The sequence below is a fragment of the Myodes glareolus genome, chromosome 2 (assembly GCF_982192425.1).
Source record: "Myodes glareolus chromosome 2, mMyoGla1.1, whole genome shotgun sequence".
NCBI lineage: Eukaryota > Metazoa > Chordata > Mammalia > Rodentia > Cricetidae > Myodes > Myodes glareolus.
In genome coordinates this window covers 139738716-139752131 of record NC_142027.1, presented here as the reverse complement: position 1 = coordinate 139752131, position 13416 = coordinate 139738716, and the positions used below count along the sequence as shown (strand labels likewise).

Genomic DNA, 13416 nt, shown 5'->3' with positions numbered 1-13416 from the left:
AGGGGAAATCTTGGTGTTCAAAATCATTAGATAAATTTACTAAAGGTCCCAAAGAAAGATGCATTTGTCTGGAAAGGGTGTCTCCCTATCTTTTTGAAATCCCTACTTGGTCTCTTAGCAAAGGTAACTGTGGAGAGACTGACTTTATGTAAATTTGACTATTGGAACAAAGAGTGAATGTTATCTCTCTACCACCTCCTGGAAGGTCATTCTGTTGCCTGTGCAGGAGGAAGTTACACTACTGAGGTGTTTCAGGAATGAATCCCATTGAAGGGAGAAATGTCATGATTTCACAAGATTTTTTCAGAAATGACAGTGACTTATCCAAAAGATAAGTGTTCCTGCAGCTCTGCAAACAAGTTCCTCATAAGTTGTACACTTGTGGGTCTAAGAATTTCTCAGTTATACATTACTTTATAATAAATGTGGCTCCAACACTAACCCAAAGCCACACTCTTGCTATGTCTCCTGATAAACCAATTACCTTTACTATGTCCCTTTACAATCTTAAAGGTGTTTTGCATCAGGCTAACCCAAAGCCATACTTTTGTTATGTCCCCAAATCTGTCCCAGATGTTTACAGGCACCTGTTAACTGCTTTTTCTACAATGTGGATTGCAATGCCAGCATGGCAACTGTAGTTCTTCTGAATGAGGGACATCAAGATTAACACAGAACACAACTTCAGGTTCTGCAGACAAGCCTTTATTCCACTTTCTCATACAGTATACATAGCTCATAGCAGGGGAGGCCAAGCCAGCAAAACAGGAGTCTCATCACCATAACTCATATGGCTTAGGGGTAAACATCCTTAGACACATTACTGAAAGCAGCAGATTGTACTGTTTTTGTTCCTGTTTTTGGAACAACCAACCACAAGAGTGCAAAACAGATCAAATAGGGGTGTGAAGGCCTGTCCTCAAGGGACCAAACAATTTCCTCCTTTGTATTTTAAAAGACAAGAGTCTTAGGACTCCCCTGGATAGAGACTCATACCTGTTTACAGGAGGCCTTACTACCTGTCTTAGGCAAGGCTCTCTATACCAGAACTATTGCCCCCATTTCTCATGACTTCCGCAGAATCTGCAGCCAGACTTGGCTGTTTACTAGAAGACAGCCCGAGCAACACTTGTTGAGTGGGGTTGCCACATAAAGCGGCAGAGAATACAAAAACAGATAACGCCAATAGCAATATCAGCACAAGTGAGAGCATTCCAGACAATCACTGGACCCCAGCCCCCAAGTTGGGCCATGGCATTTCACCAACTGGATCCAGAAACAGGGGCCTGCGTGCTATTAATAATAACAATATGATGAGCAGTCTACAGGGTAAAATTCAAAAAGGAGGAATTCCAAGGGCTATCCAAACATGCATTCAATTGTTCAATCACATCAGAAGCACCCACAACAACAGAGGTGAAACGCAAGCTGCATTACAAGAATGAGAACCAGACACCCACCGCAAGAGCCAAAGGGAATTCACCCACTCCTGCAATAGCGCAGTCCATTGATCCAAATTCAAAAGTTCAAATCCAATGTGAGAGTTCAGAGCACTCCTTGTCCTCAGGGCCCTACCAACCTCCCCAGACAGCACAGTCTCTGCAGTCATAGCCATCTGTGAAATGGTAACTCCAGCAACCTTAGCTGCAGTGCCAGCAAGAGCAATAGCAGCAACAATTGCAGCTGTTATCCCAAAGTCTCGCCACTGTCCATAAAGGATGACATTCTGATGTTCTTGAGACACCAGCACTGGAAGAGGAATCACAGCAGGCACTCAAACAACAGAAGCTCCATCAGAACCGTCTCAACAATTACTCAGCTTGCAGATCATAGAAGGAAAATTAAGAATATCACCCTTCAAAGTGCCAGTTCACAATACAAAGAAAAATGGGGCAAGAACCCAAGTAAAGGATCGAATAGTCTTATTGCGTTCAGCAGTATAATTTATCTTTAGCGAGGTTTCAAAAAGATCTGTTTGGTTAAAACTGGCAATGGCATTAAAAATAATTACTCATACCCGGGAAAGGTGGAATTTTTCATCGTGGTCCTATGGTCATATCACCACATGTCTTTCCTACCTTTTACCAAATCAGGCTCTTGAGAGATACATTCTCCCCACATAACTGTAGAGTGGAGATTAAAATCTCTATCAAATCCTTTTTCAGGATGAGATGCAGTATATCTCTACATCCTATCATCCTACCATGAGTATGATTTGCAGTCCTGAGGTGTGCTGAGGCACATGGATGTATGGGGAGTGATGCTTGCAGTGGTTAATCTCTGCCCTGTTCACAGAATCCCAGCCTGTGAGCTTGTCACCCCAGATAAACCAAAGAACCTCAGAAAAGGGCTGTAGGGTTAACTAAATGAAGCCTTCTTTACAGGTGATGTCAATGTCTACAACAAGCCTGACCCCCAAGTCTACAGAAGACTCATCAGTGAATGCACCTCCCTGGGGAAGGAAAGCGAGTTCTCCACCAGCTTCACAGAGCTCCAGAATAACTTCCTGAAGGATCGTCCACCCAAGCTGAAGAATCTCATCTTCCTGGTCAAGCACAGGTACCGACTGGTATGGCATCTAGTCCAGCAACTGTGGGTCCTGTTTATACATGAGTGGAAACTTTGCCAGAGAAAAGCAGAGATATTCTAGTTTGCTTTATAATGACATATTTTATCACGTGACCAAATGTCTCTTGGTAAGAAAAGGTCTTATTAGGTTTCACATCCCAATCACAGTCCATCACTGAGGAAGTCAGGGCAATAACTGAAGTAGAGACCATGGAGTAATTCTCCTCACTAGCTTGCTCTCCATGACTCAAGCAACTTGCATTTATGTACACTCCAAGGTCATCTGCCCAGACATGACACCAGTCACCGTGGGTTGTCCTTCTCTCATAATCATTAATCAATAAAATGTCCCACAGGGAACTTTGAGAGAAGCATTTTCTCATTTGTGAGTCCATCTTCTCTAGATGACTCTACCTTATGTCAGGTTCACAAAAAGAAAAAAAGAAACACAAGGGGTGAGGAAATAGAAAATGAGAAGGAAAAGAGGGGAAAGAGAAGCAGAAGGGGAGGATTTGAGAGAAGAGAAGTAACAGAAGACAGCAAGGAAAGGTAATGCTGTAGGAGGGAGAATGGAGGAGGAGGGGAGCTGGAGGAAGGAGGACTTTCCAAGCTTGTTCCAGTAGGTGTCTTCTAGTTCACTTTCCAGTTAGCCTATTCTTTCTTCAGCCATGTCTGGCTCACTGCTTCCTGGTTGCTACATCATTAATGTCTAGATTTTTGCTTCTTTCTGAGGCTAAGCCTGTCACATTCTCTGGTTTCTATTTTCCTGCCATTTTAAGCTATTAGCTCTTTAAACGGGCAATCTCTTGTTTTTTTCTGGATCTATTTAAATGTTTGTGTGGTGTTTCTTTCTATATACCTGTTCTAGGGAGTGCATGTGTCTGTGTTTATATGTGTGTGCACATCCATGTGGAGGCCAGGGAGTGAGTCACTCTCCATTTTGTAAATCTGCTCAGGGCCTCACACATGAGCCCACAGAGTGCTAGATCAACTGTTCTAAACAGTCATAGAGTCCTGGGAACCCCATCTCCTCTGACTAAAGCTGGGATTATGAGTCACTCCTCTCATCAGCTTGTGTGTGTTGGGATCTGAACTCCCTGACTTGACTGGGGGGCACTTTACCAACTGGGCCCTCTCCCTGTCTCCTCCCCTGTTATTTCACAACCTGTGAAAAAACCATAAATAGTGAGAATCATTACTATCCTGCTCTGACCCTCCCTTCCTGGCTGTCAATCACTGTGTCATGATTTCTCCTATGCCTGACAGTAAATGCTAAGTGTGGACCACACAGTCTCCATCTCAAATACTCAGTCCTTGGCTATAGCATGGGAGCATCCATAGACTAAATCTACATGAACAGGTCCCCACACAACAGCTGACAACCCTGTTTTTCTCATTGTCATTCTCTTCACAGTGTAAGGAGAAGCTGGGTGAGCCACTACCCCCACAGTATGCCCTGGAGCTGCTGAAAGTCTATGCCTGGGAACGTGGGAATGGAGTCACTGAGTTCAATACAGCCCAGGGCTTCGGGACAGTTTTGGAACTGATCACAAAATACAGGCAGCTCCAAATCAATTGGACAGTTTATTATGACTTTCAAGATCAGGAGATCTCAACCTACCTGCTGAGTCAGCTCACAAGAACCAGGTAGCCTGTCCCCTCATGACTCAACCTCCCCACCAGGGAGGATCATGCAGTAGCAGTGTGGAAATGGGGAGGTGGGAGCTCCATGTCAATGGAGCATTTCCTGTCCTGTCACTATGTCCTCTTGTCACATGATTGACATGAAGACCTGCAGACCTGGGAGGCAGAGGTGGGCTTTCCTGTTTGCAGATGAGGAGACCAAGACTCTGACCTTGTCTACACTCAAGCAGCAAAGGGACACTGCTTACTTGATAGTCATTTTGGTCTCAGAGTTTGTCACATTACCCCTGCAGAGTTCCTGTCACTCAGTCTCCCAAGATATGACAGTCTCTGCTCTGAGTGTCTGCTTTGTGTTCAGGCTCTGTCTTGCATGCTTTATCATACAGTAGCTCACTGGATCCACACACATGCTTATCTTGTGTTCTTTATCATACAGTAGCTCACTGGATCTGCACCCATGCTTATCTTGTGGTATTTATCATACAGTAGCTCACAGGATCCCCACTAGGGCTCTATAAGTTGTGCTTAATAGAATCCTTCTCTCTCTGATGATATGAGGAGGCTCAGTCAATAACACACTTGTCATGTAAGCAAGGATAAGGAACCTAATATCATCACCAGAACCACATAAATGAGTGAGACAAGGAGATGTGCACACTTGCCATTCCAATCTGTGGACAATGAGGTCCCTGTACTGGCCAGCAAGGGAGCATAGTCTCCTTGGTGAGTTCCAATGCAATGCAACCCAAACATCAAGGAGACAGCACTTGAGGAGTGTAACATTCTCTGTTGATTGCACACATGCACACAAATATGCCTACATACACAAACATATATGTGCATGCAAATACACATGTACACAGAAACACGCACACACACATACATGCACACACACACAAGAGGTCAGTAGGATGAGAGACCTGAAGCCTCTGACTCAGGGAATACTGTAAGCTAAGGAGATGTGGGGCTGGGATTCCCATGGAATCTGAAGTAAATGCTCAGGTCCATGAAGCGGCTCATCCTTCCTGTCTCATTTTCATATGACCCATGGGACTCAGCAGGCCTGTGTCACAGTCACAATGTGGCACAGAGGGACCTACACTTGAACCTTTCCTCTCCTGGCGCAGGGTTTTTCTGATGCTAGGGAACAGACGATGTCATGCATGGCCTCAGGACTGAGCTTAGAACGGGTGCAGGGAAGCAAACCTCAGAAGGTCAGGAAGAAAAGAAGAATGAACCAAGGAGGGAGACTCCTGTGGCTGCTGTGACCATTAGGACTGTCACAGCAGAAAGGTGGCTTCCTATTTATTTAAACAGAAAATGGAAGGTGATGTGGGATTCCCCTCTCTATGCTATGAATACCATTGGTTAATAAAGAAACTGTATTAGGCCAATACAGGAAATAGAGGTAGGCAGGAAAAACAAAACTGAATGCTGGGAGAAAGAAAGGCAGAATTTAGAGAGAAGCCATGTAGCCCCTGCTGGAGACAGCCGCTGGCTGGAACTTATCTGGTAAGCCACAGCCTTGTGGTGATACACAGATTAATGGAGATGGGTTAAATTAAGATGTTAAATTAAAATTAATCCAATAAGAAGCTAGAGTTAATGGACCAAGCAGAGATTTAAATAATATTGTTTCTGTATGATTATTTTGGGAGTTGGGCAGCCAGAAAACAAACAAGTCATCACCTACTACAGTGGCCATACCTCCCTACTCCAGCTTGAGCTGACTCAAGCTGGGCCAGTCCATGACCAATAAAGGCCTTTGGGGAGCCACGCTCCCAGCTCATTTCTGGGTCACCACCTCTAAGCCCCCTCCATTCAGCAGGGATCTAAGCACCTTGCAGCTTCCCACAGCATTCTGCCCTGCTCCTACTCCCAGGCTGGCCTCTCATTCCCTGCTGCCTGAGACTCTGTGTTGTTTCCATGGCTCTCCTAAAGAGCAAGTGGTCATGTCTGTAAGTGAATAGTAGCAATTCACACAGTGGCCATCAGGGGGATCTGTGTCTCCCAAAATGTAAAGCGGACTCCCGGTGCATGGCTGGTGTGCAGCTGCGAGGCCAGTTCCTTCCATGTGACCTGCTCTGGCCTTTCTTTTGTGACTTTGTTGAATTGTTTACTAATTCTAAAAACGTTCTGTCAATACCTCCAAATTTTTCACCATATATTTATTGGTCATTATGGTGGTTTGATAGAAAATGGTACCCACAGGGTGTGGCACTATTAGCAGGGGTGGCTTTGTTGAAATAGCTTGTTGAAGATGTGTGTCAATGTGGAGGTGGATTTTGAGGACTTTGTTACTAAAGCTTCACAAATGCGTAACACACAATTTTTTATGTCCCCTGCTTATCAAGATGTGGAATTCTCATCGCCTTCTCCAGCATGATGTTCAAATGAAGAAGGACTAGAATCACACACACACACACACACACACACACACACCCTCCACACAGAGACCTAATGGTTCCATAGTTCACATAGTTCAGTGTTGTGAACCAGTGGCTCATTTGTCAGGCACAAAAAAACACGTGACCTCAACTCTTGTACCCTGCTTATTTAAGAGTTCAAGGCATTGCACAGGGCACCTGCTCCCAAAGCCTGCTCCTGTCCCTGCTGACTACTTTCTTAATAATTGAGGGTTTTTTTGGTGTATGTGTCCTTACAGTCCTCATTCATTCAATTCTTACTCTAATAGCGCTGAGAACCTGGAGCCCCTGTTTCCCAGAATGTGAGAAGGTGCATGTCCCCTAGACCTCAGAATACATAACACTGCCTTGTGCTTTATCTGAGCCCCTGGTGACCCTGATGATGCTGGTCTACTATTCCAGTCTTGCCTCTTCTGAAACACCCCTAGATACACAGAGGTTTTAACAACCAAGGGCCAGGGGTCCCTCATATATCCTGTCAACCTGAGGGGACCCATCATGTACCTTATACTAGAAAGCAAGTCTACATGAGATATATAATGGCCACATCCCATGTCTCTATGATGGAATGACCCTTCCCAATGATAAGGACCATGGAGGCTAACAGCAGGCAAAAGGAATGAGTGATGATTTGTCATTGGGAGGAGCCATAAAGTGGCTGGGTCAGATTTCCAGGACAACAGGATGACTAAAGATCATCTCTCAGATGGCGTAAGATGACTACATCTGACACTTTTATACAACTGTGAAAGCCATGTAGAGCAGTATCATACTGGATCCAGACTGGACCTGCCCAAGAGCCCTTTGTCTCTAAGCACAGTGCTCATCCATGTTCTTCCTGTGGGTGCCATCACGGTTCTGACTTAGCATTCACCCTGGCCAGTTGAATGGCAGGGCTTGATGACAGACACTTTGGGTTGTCAAGCCCAGTCTTCAACTTTAATCTTCTGCCTATGGTTGGTAACTCCCTCCTCTCCAGGGCCCACCCACTGACTAAGGATTGTATATCAGCTGGGGGAAGCATGGCTCTGCCATCCATTTGACCACAGGGTTCAGTTCCCAGGAAGCCACTTCACCTACACTTAATGGGTTCAATTCTAAAATTCAATTCATGTCAGGAACTGGAGGTGTAGGGAGGAAGCTGCTGTGACAGTCACTGACTTCACCTTCTAGCTATCTCTTGTGGTTCCTTCTAATGGCCCACAATGGCTCATCTTCATGACCAACTTCACCAATCTTAGACCCTCTGTGGAAACACCTCTGGGCATGTCAAGGGTATTTATAGAAATGTCTGCTGACTGTTTCCTTTACTCCAGAGCCTGCTGTCAGCACTCCTCCCCATATGTGGAGTTTCCTCTGGATTCACGTGGCCTGAACAATGTTTGAGAATACCAATTATAAAAATGGTTAAGTGGTTTCTGACCAGGTTACAAAGAACACGTAACTAGGAAGAAGGGTTCTTCTGCACATGGAATTGAGAAAGCTGGATCTCCATTGAGAGGAATAAATACCACCCTCATCTTGGGCATTTATGGAAGGCCATCCAAAATGGAAGCAGAGAATCCCTAGAAACACAGAACAGCTTAGCCACAATGACCTCATCTGTTTTCTTGGTTCTGACATCAAAACCACAGACAACTCAGGATGATTCTTTTATGTCAGGCCTCATGCATGCTGGGTAAGCACTGGCTACTGAGCCACACCCATGGTCTCTCACTGGAACACTCTAGACAAGTCCTTCCCAGCTGAGACACACCCCTGCTACCTTTCTGCTCTCACACAAGGAAGCCATTTCTTCATGGAGACATGTCTTCTGTGGACTTGCTTTAGTGTGGAGTACATGAAGAGTGATAAGATGGGTGCTCTCAGCTTGGTAGGAGACATGGGAGACCCCTGGGGGTTGTTTATTCAAACATTTGTGTATTTGGGGGTGTTGAAGAAGGGGCAAGACTGGAATCATAGGCAGCATCATCTGATTGTGACCATGTCTTGGTTCTTCCATTTCTTCCATCTTGGCATAAAGAAGTATTTAACTTGTGTTTTTAATGTTATAGGAGCCCACAGTTGAGAGACTAATCTTTATAAGTGTTGAAATTAAAAAGAATAAAAGATTTTGGGACTTTTAAAGCTATGTTGTGTTTATGATGTGATACTGACTTGAGATCTTAGGGATAAGCAAGAAAGGAAAGGTTATGTCTTAATAGTAATATGTTTGAGTATCAAATTGAAAGGAGCTTATTTGGGAAGAATAATAGTTTTATGTTTGAGTCTCAAATTGAAAGGGGATTATTTGTGAGGATGAGTTTTATCAATTAGACATCTATTACGAGGGAACCTTAATCAAGAAAATGACTCTATTATACTTGGCACAGGTAGTCTATGTGGGTATGTTCCTGATTAGTGATTGATGTGGCTAGTGCCGTGTCTTGGCAGGAGGCCATAGGTTGTATAAAAGAGCAAGCTCAGTGACCATGGAAAGTAAGGCACTGAGCAGAATTCCTCCATGGTCTCTGCTTCAAGTACTGACCATTGTTCTCTCAGTGAAGGACTGTGACTAGGATGTGTAACCAATAAGACATTTTTTTCTCAGGAGATTTGAATTGGTATGGATCTTAGTTTATTGGTCAAAACTCAAGTTCAATTTTGTTATATGTATATTTTTGCTCTTGATTAAGGTATTGTGCTTCTGCATCTCATTTAAAAATGTAATGTATAACTGGACGGTGGTGGCGAATAACTTTAATCCCAACACATGGGAGGCAGAGGCAGGCGGATCTCTATGAGTTTGAGGCCAGCCTATTCTACAAGAGCTAGTTCCAGGATAGGCTACAAAGCTACAGAGAAAATCTGTCTCAAAAATCCACAAAAGATGTAATGTATAATTGAGAAATATAGGTTAATAGATAATCACATATGATGGTCATCTTGTAGTTATGTTCCTTTTGGGTATCTCAGAGTTTCTATTGCTGTGAAGAGACACCATGACCATAGCAAAATTTATAAAGGAAAATATCTGATTGAGGTTGGCTTACAGTTTCAGGGGGTTTAGTCCATTATCATCATGACAGAAAGCATGGTGGATACAGGGAGACACAGTGCTGGAGAAAGAGCTGAGAATTCTACATCCAGATCAACAGACAGGAGAAAGTGATGATGACAAACTTGCTCCAACAAGGCCACACCTCCTAATAGTGCCACTCTCCATGGGACATTGGAGGTCATTTTGACTAAAACCACTACAGTATCAAATCCTTGTAAGTATCTTTTCAACCATGCTCAGTAAGTAAGCTCAGTAAACTCCTTGGTTTCCCAGGATGAACTTTGGTGAAATTGTACTTTGCATCTTCTTTGGGACTTACAGTTGGAATAGACATTGCTTCCTCCCCCTCCACAGGGGAGAAAAATCTCATGACAGATCATAAACATATTTTTCGATGTTTCTATTTCTCATGATACTAGAAAAAGGAAGCAATACATAAAAGAATATGTTAGAAGAACAAAAATGTGTAAATGCCCTTAATGAATAAAAGACTTAGATATAAGAAAATGATGACTGTGTGACTCCAGAATAAACAGGAATGGAAAGGTTTTGCAAGCTATGAGAGTCTGAGTAAGTTGTTTAAGGTATATAAAGGATGAGATTTAGAGATCATATATTTATTGACGTTGGCAAGTTCAGATATCAACTATATCAAGGACTGACTAAAATGTATGTCAAATAAAGTTTATTAAGTGATATTTGGTTTTTGAAATATTATAAAGTAGTTAAAAGTACAAAACTGGTGTAAAACTGACATTCTATCTGTTTAATAATCATTCTGAGGAGACTATTCCAATGAGGTTAGAGTGACTAAAAAGGGGAGTTTTTCTCCCCTATCCACATAAGGTCAATGCGGTCCCTAGGGACAAAGGCCATTGAACACTTATTGTCCAGTTCATGGAGATCATGCAGAATGCACTCAATGAACCAGAAACATTATCCAATCTAAAATGGAGAATCAATGTGAGAAATATTTCCTCAAGGCTTCAAAGGAAGCCACAGTACATAAAACAAAGTCTTTGCACTATTCTCACATTGATGGACAAATGATAAAGAGAGACTTGAAGAGTCTGAGATTCCTTCCAAGCCCAAGTGACCTCTGAGGACCAGTTGGTCAACTGGCCTTGACAACTCAGAAAAAATGATTAATTTTGGCAACCTGCACTGTTCTTCAGTACTCAAGGAGTAAACTTAATCAAAGACTAATAGAATTGGAAACAACACAAGGGATCTCACTTCACAGACATTAGATATAAGTCTACATGAGATGTTATTTAGAGAGCAAATCTCACTATTATTTTCTCCTTGATAAAAAGATGTTGCCCAGATGTGAGACATCAGACCTTGGCTCTTAGAACACTTTCCCACAGCAAAGGACAGGGCATTTATTGTTTTAACATTCAAATTAAATGATGGTAAATACCTTTTTCTCTCTCTATTCAGAAGCTACATGGGAAGAGAATCATGCCGACTTTGGACTGATAAAACAGCTATAAAAGGGTGTGAAAGTTGGTTGTGGGTTCATCACTCTGGAGATCAATTGTAGAGATTAAAGGAAATCAACTAATAGACAGGGACTATTGTGAGCTCATCAAGAATGTCTTATGAAATTTGGACATTTTAGTTCTTCTCAGACAAGAGTAAAGGAATTCCTTTTCTGTCTACATCTGAGAGTTTGGTGTTTACAAGAGTCTCTCTGGAAGGGTATCACAGTACTGCCACCTGATACCCCAAATTCAGCTAGAAGAAACCAGATCAGTCATTGCCCCAATCCAACAATGGTAGTTAGTGTTATCTCTTCAGAGGGAGGTGGGATAAGACCTGGAGGTAGAAATTAGACAATTAAGGGTTATAAAATATCTCATGGCTTGCTATTGGCTCCATCATGGCTCACAATCTACTTCCAACTGGGGCTCCTGATTGCTAGGCTTGCCCAGAGTCCCTCAATAGCTAGTTTACCCAGCTGGGCTGCAAGACAGTAGCAGTTTCCCTACAGGATGAGCAGAATCCAATGACTAAGCCAGCACAGCCCTTCCCAGCTTAACCTTTCCTCCATAGGGGAAGACAGGGCTCTAGTCTGGTAAATTTGTATTTTAGTAGAAAACCTTCAAGTCTCTCAGAATACTTCCTGTTCCTCTTCCAAGATACAGGGTCCCTTGTGTATGTATTCCATTATAAAGTCACAGAGCAGTGTAACCAATACTTTCCCTCAGAACTAAGAAGTCCTGAAGCCAAATATAGGTCACACAGTAATTCAAACAGTAATTCTGGTTAAATCAAAATGAGGCCCATGAGGGCTGGAGAGATGGCTCAGTGGTTAAGAGCATTGCCTGCTCTTCCAAAGGTCCTGAGTTCAATTCCCAGCAACCACATGGTGGCTCACAACCATCTGTAATACGTCTGGTGCCCTCTTCTGGCCTGCAGACATATACACAGACAGAATATTGTATACATAATAAAAATAAATAAATAAATAAATACTTTTTAAAAAATGAGGCCCAAGAATTATAAAACAATGAAGTGTCTATGGAAGGGCTTAGAGACAAGAAAGAGATGATGCAAATGATGTAATTACAATCCACAAAATTATTCTAAAGATTATTCATAAAAAAGGCTTTAGGATCATGTACTCCAGAGACTAGGGATTGACATAAGAGAGCACAAAATATTAGTCACACATTTTATCTCAGGCTGTACATCTTAAATATGTAAAATAACATTACTTTTAGGCAGGGCCACATCATTTTATTAAGTTCTACTTTGGTCAAACTAGTGTAACTATTGTAATTTGATTTCATAAAATGTTCTGTTCTTTATCTAGATTCTTGATACCTTGGAAGAAATGGCTAGTCAGCACATTTAATAATAATCTAAAATTGATTATCTCACTACTTATTTCTAATGTGCGCTATGGTCTAAGGGGGGAAACTTTCATGTTCCTTCTTGTCCATCCCTTTCTGTGCTAGAACTACACCTGCTTTACAGTTTGTCAGTGAACTCAATTCTTACACAGCTCCCTCTTCTTGCAAATTTGCAATACAATTCAGAGAATTTGGAGGATATCCACTTACTCATCTATTTTCCTTATCACTGAACAGTTAAGGCCCAGTCTTGAAGCAGTTGCAGGACTTGCTTTCTGGGCAGAAGACAAAAAAAAATAATCAATAGCATTTGAGAAAAATGGAAAGAAATTCTTAGTGACCTGGAAACAATAGGGAATAGAAACAAATGGATTAGAGATGTGATGTATTTAAAGTAAATAAAAATTTAAAAGTGACAATAGGAATTATTTTTTAAAAATCATAAATATAATTTTAAAAACCACATGGTTGAAAAAGAAAAAAACATTCCCTGGTAGAGAGACTGACATTAAAAAGATATTATTTCACCACGCCTCTATGTGCACTGTCAGCTGCTGAGACCTGTGAACTGAAACACACAGCTACAGCTAATGGATATAATCATGACAGGCAGGATTGAACATATAAGCACAGGAAAGTTCCCTTGTTAGAAATTCAATACTCAAGCTAACCTTCAAGATTAGTACAACCAAAATCTATCCTGTCTTCTTTCACATGACATAATTAACACATGCTGGGAAATTACAAAATCACTGATCCTGTCACAATCAGGTCCTATTTCATAATGGTGACTCCAGCAGATGTTTGCCTACCTGCAGGGTATGCAACAAACTATTCCTCCTATTCTGGCCTGAAGGTGGAAGCTATGCTACACATA

The 13416-nt window shown here is 42.2% G+C and overlaps 1 pseudogene; it reads left to right on the top strand.

Annotated features, from left to right (window-relative positions):
* LOC125393163 (2'-5'-oligoadenylate synthase 1A-like) overlaps nucleotides 1-13416 on the top strand; it is a 210623-nt pseudogene that overhangs the window by 68697 nt on the left and 128510 nt on the right.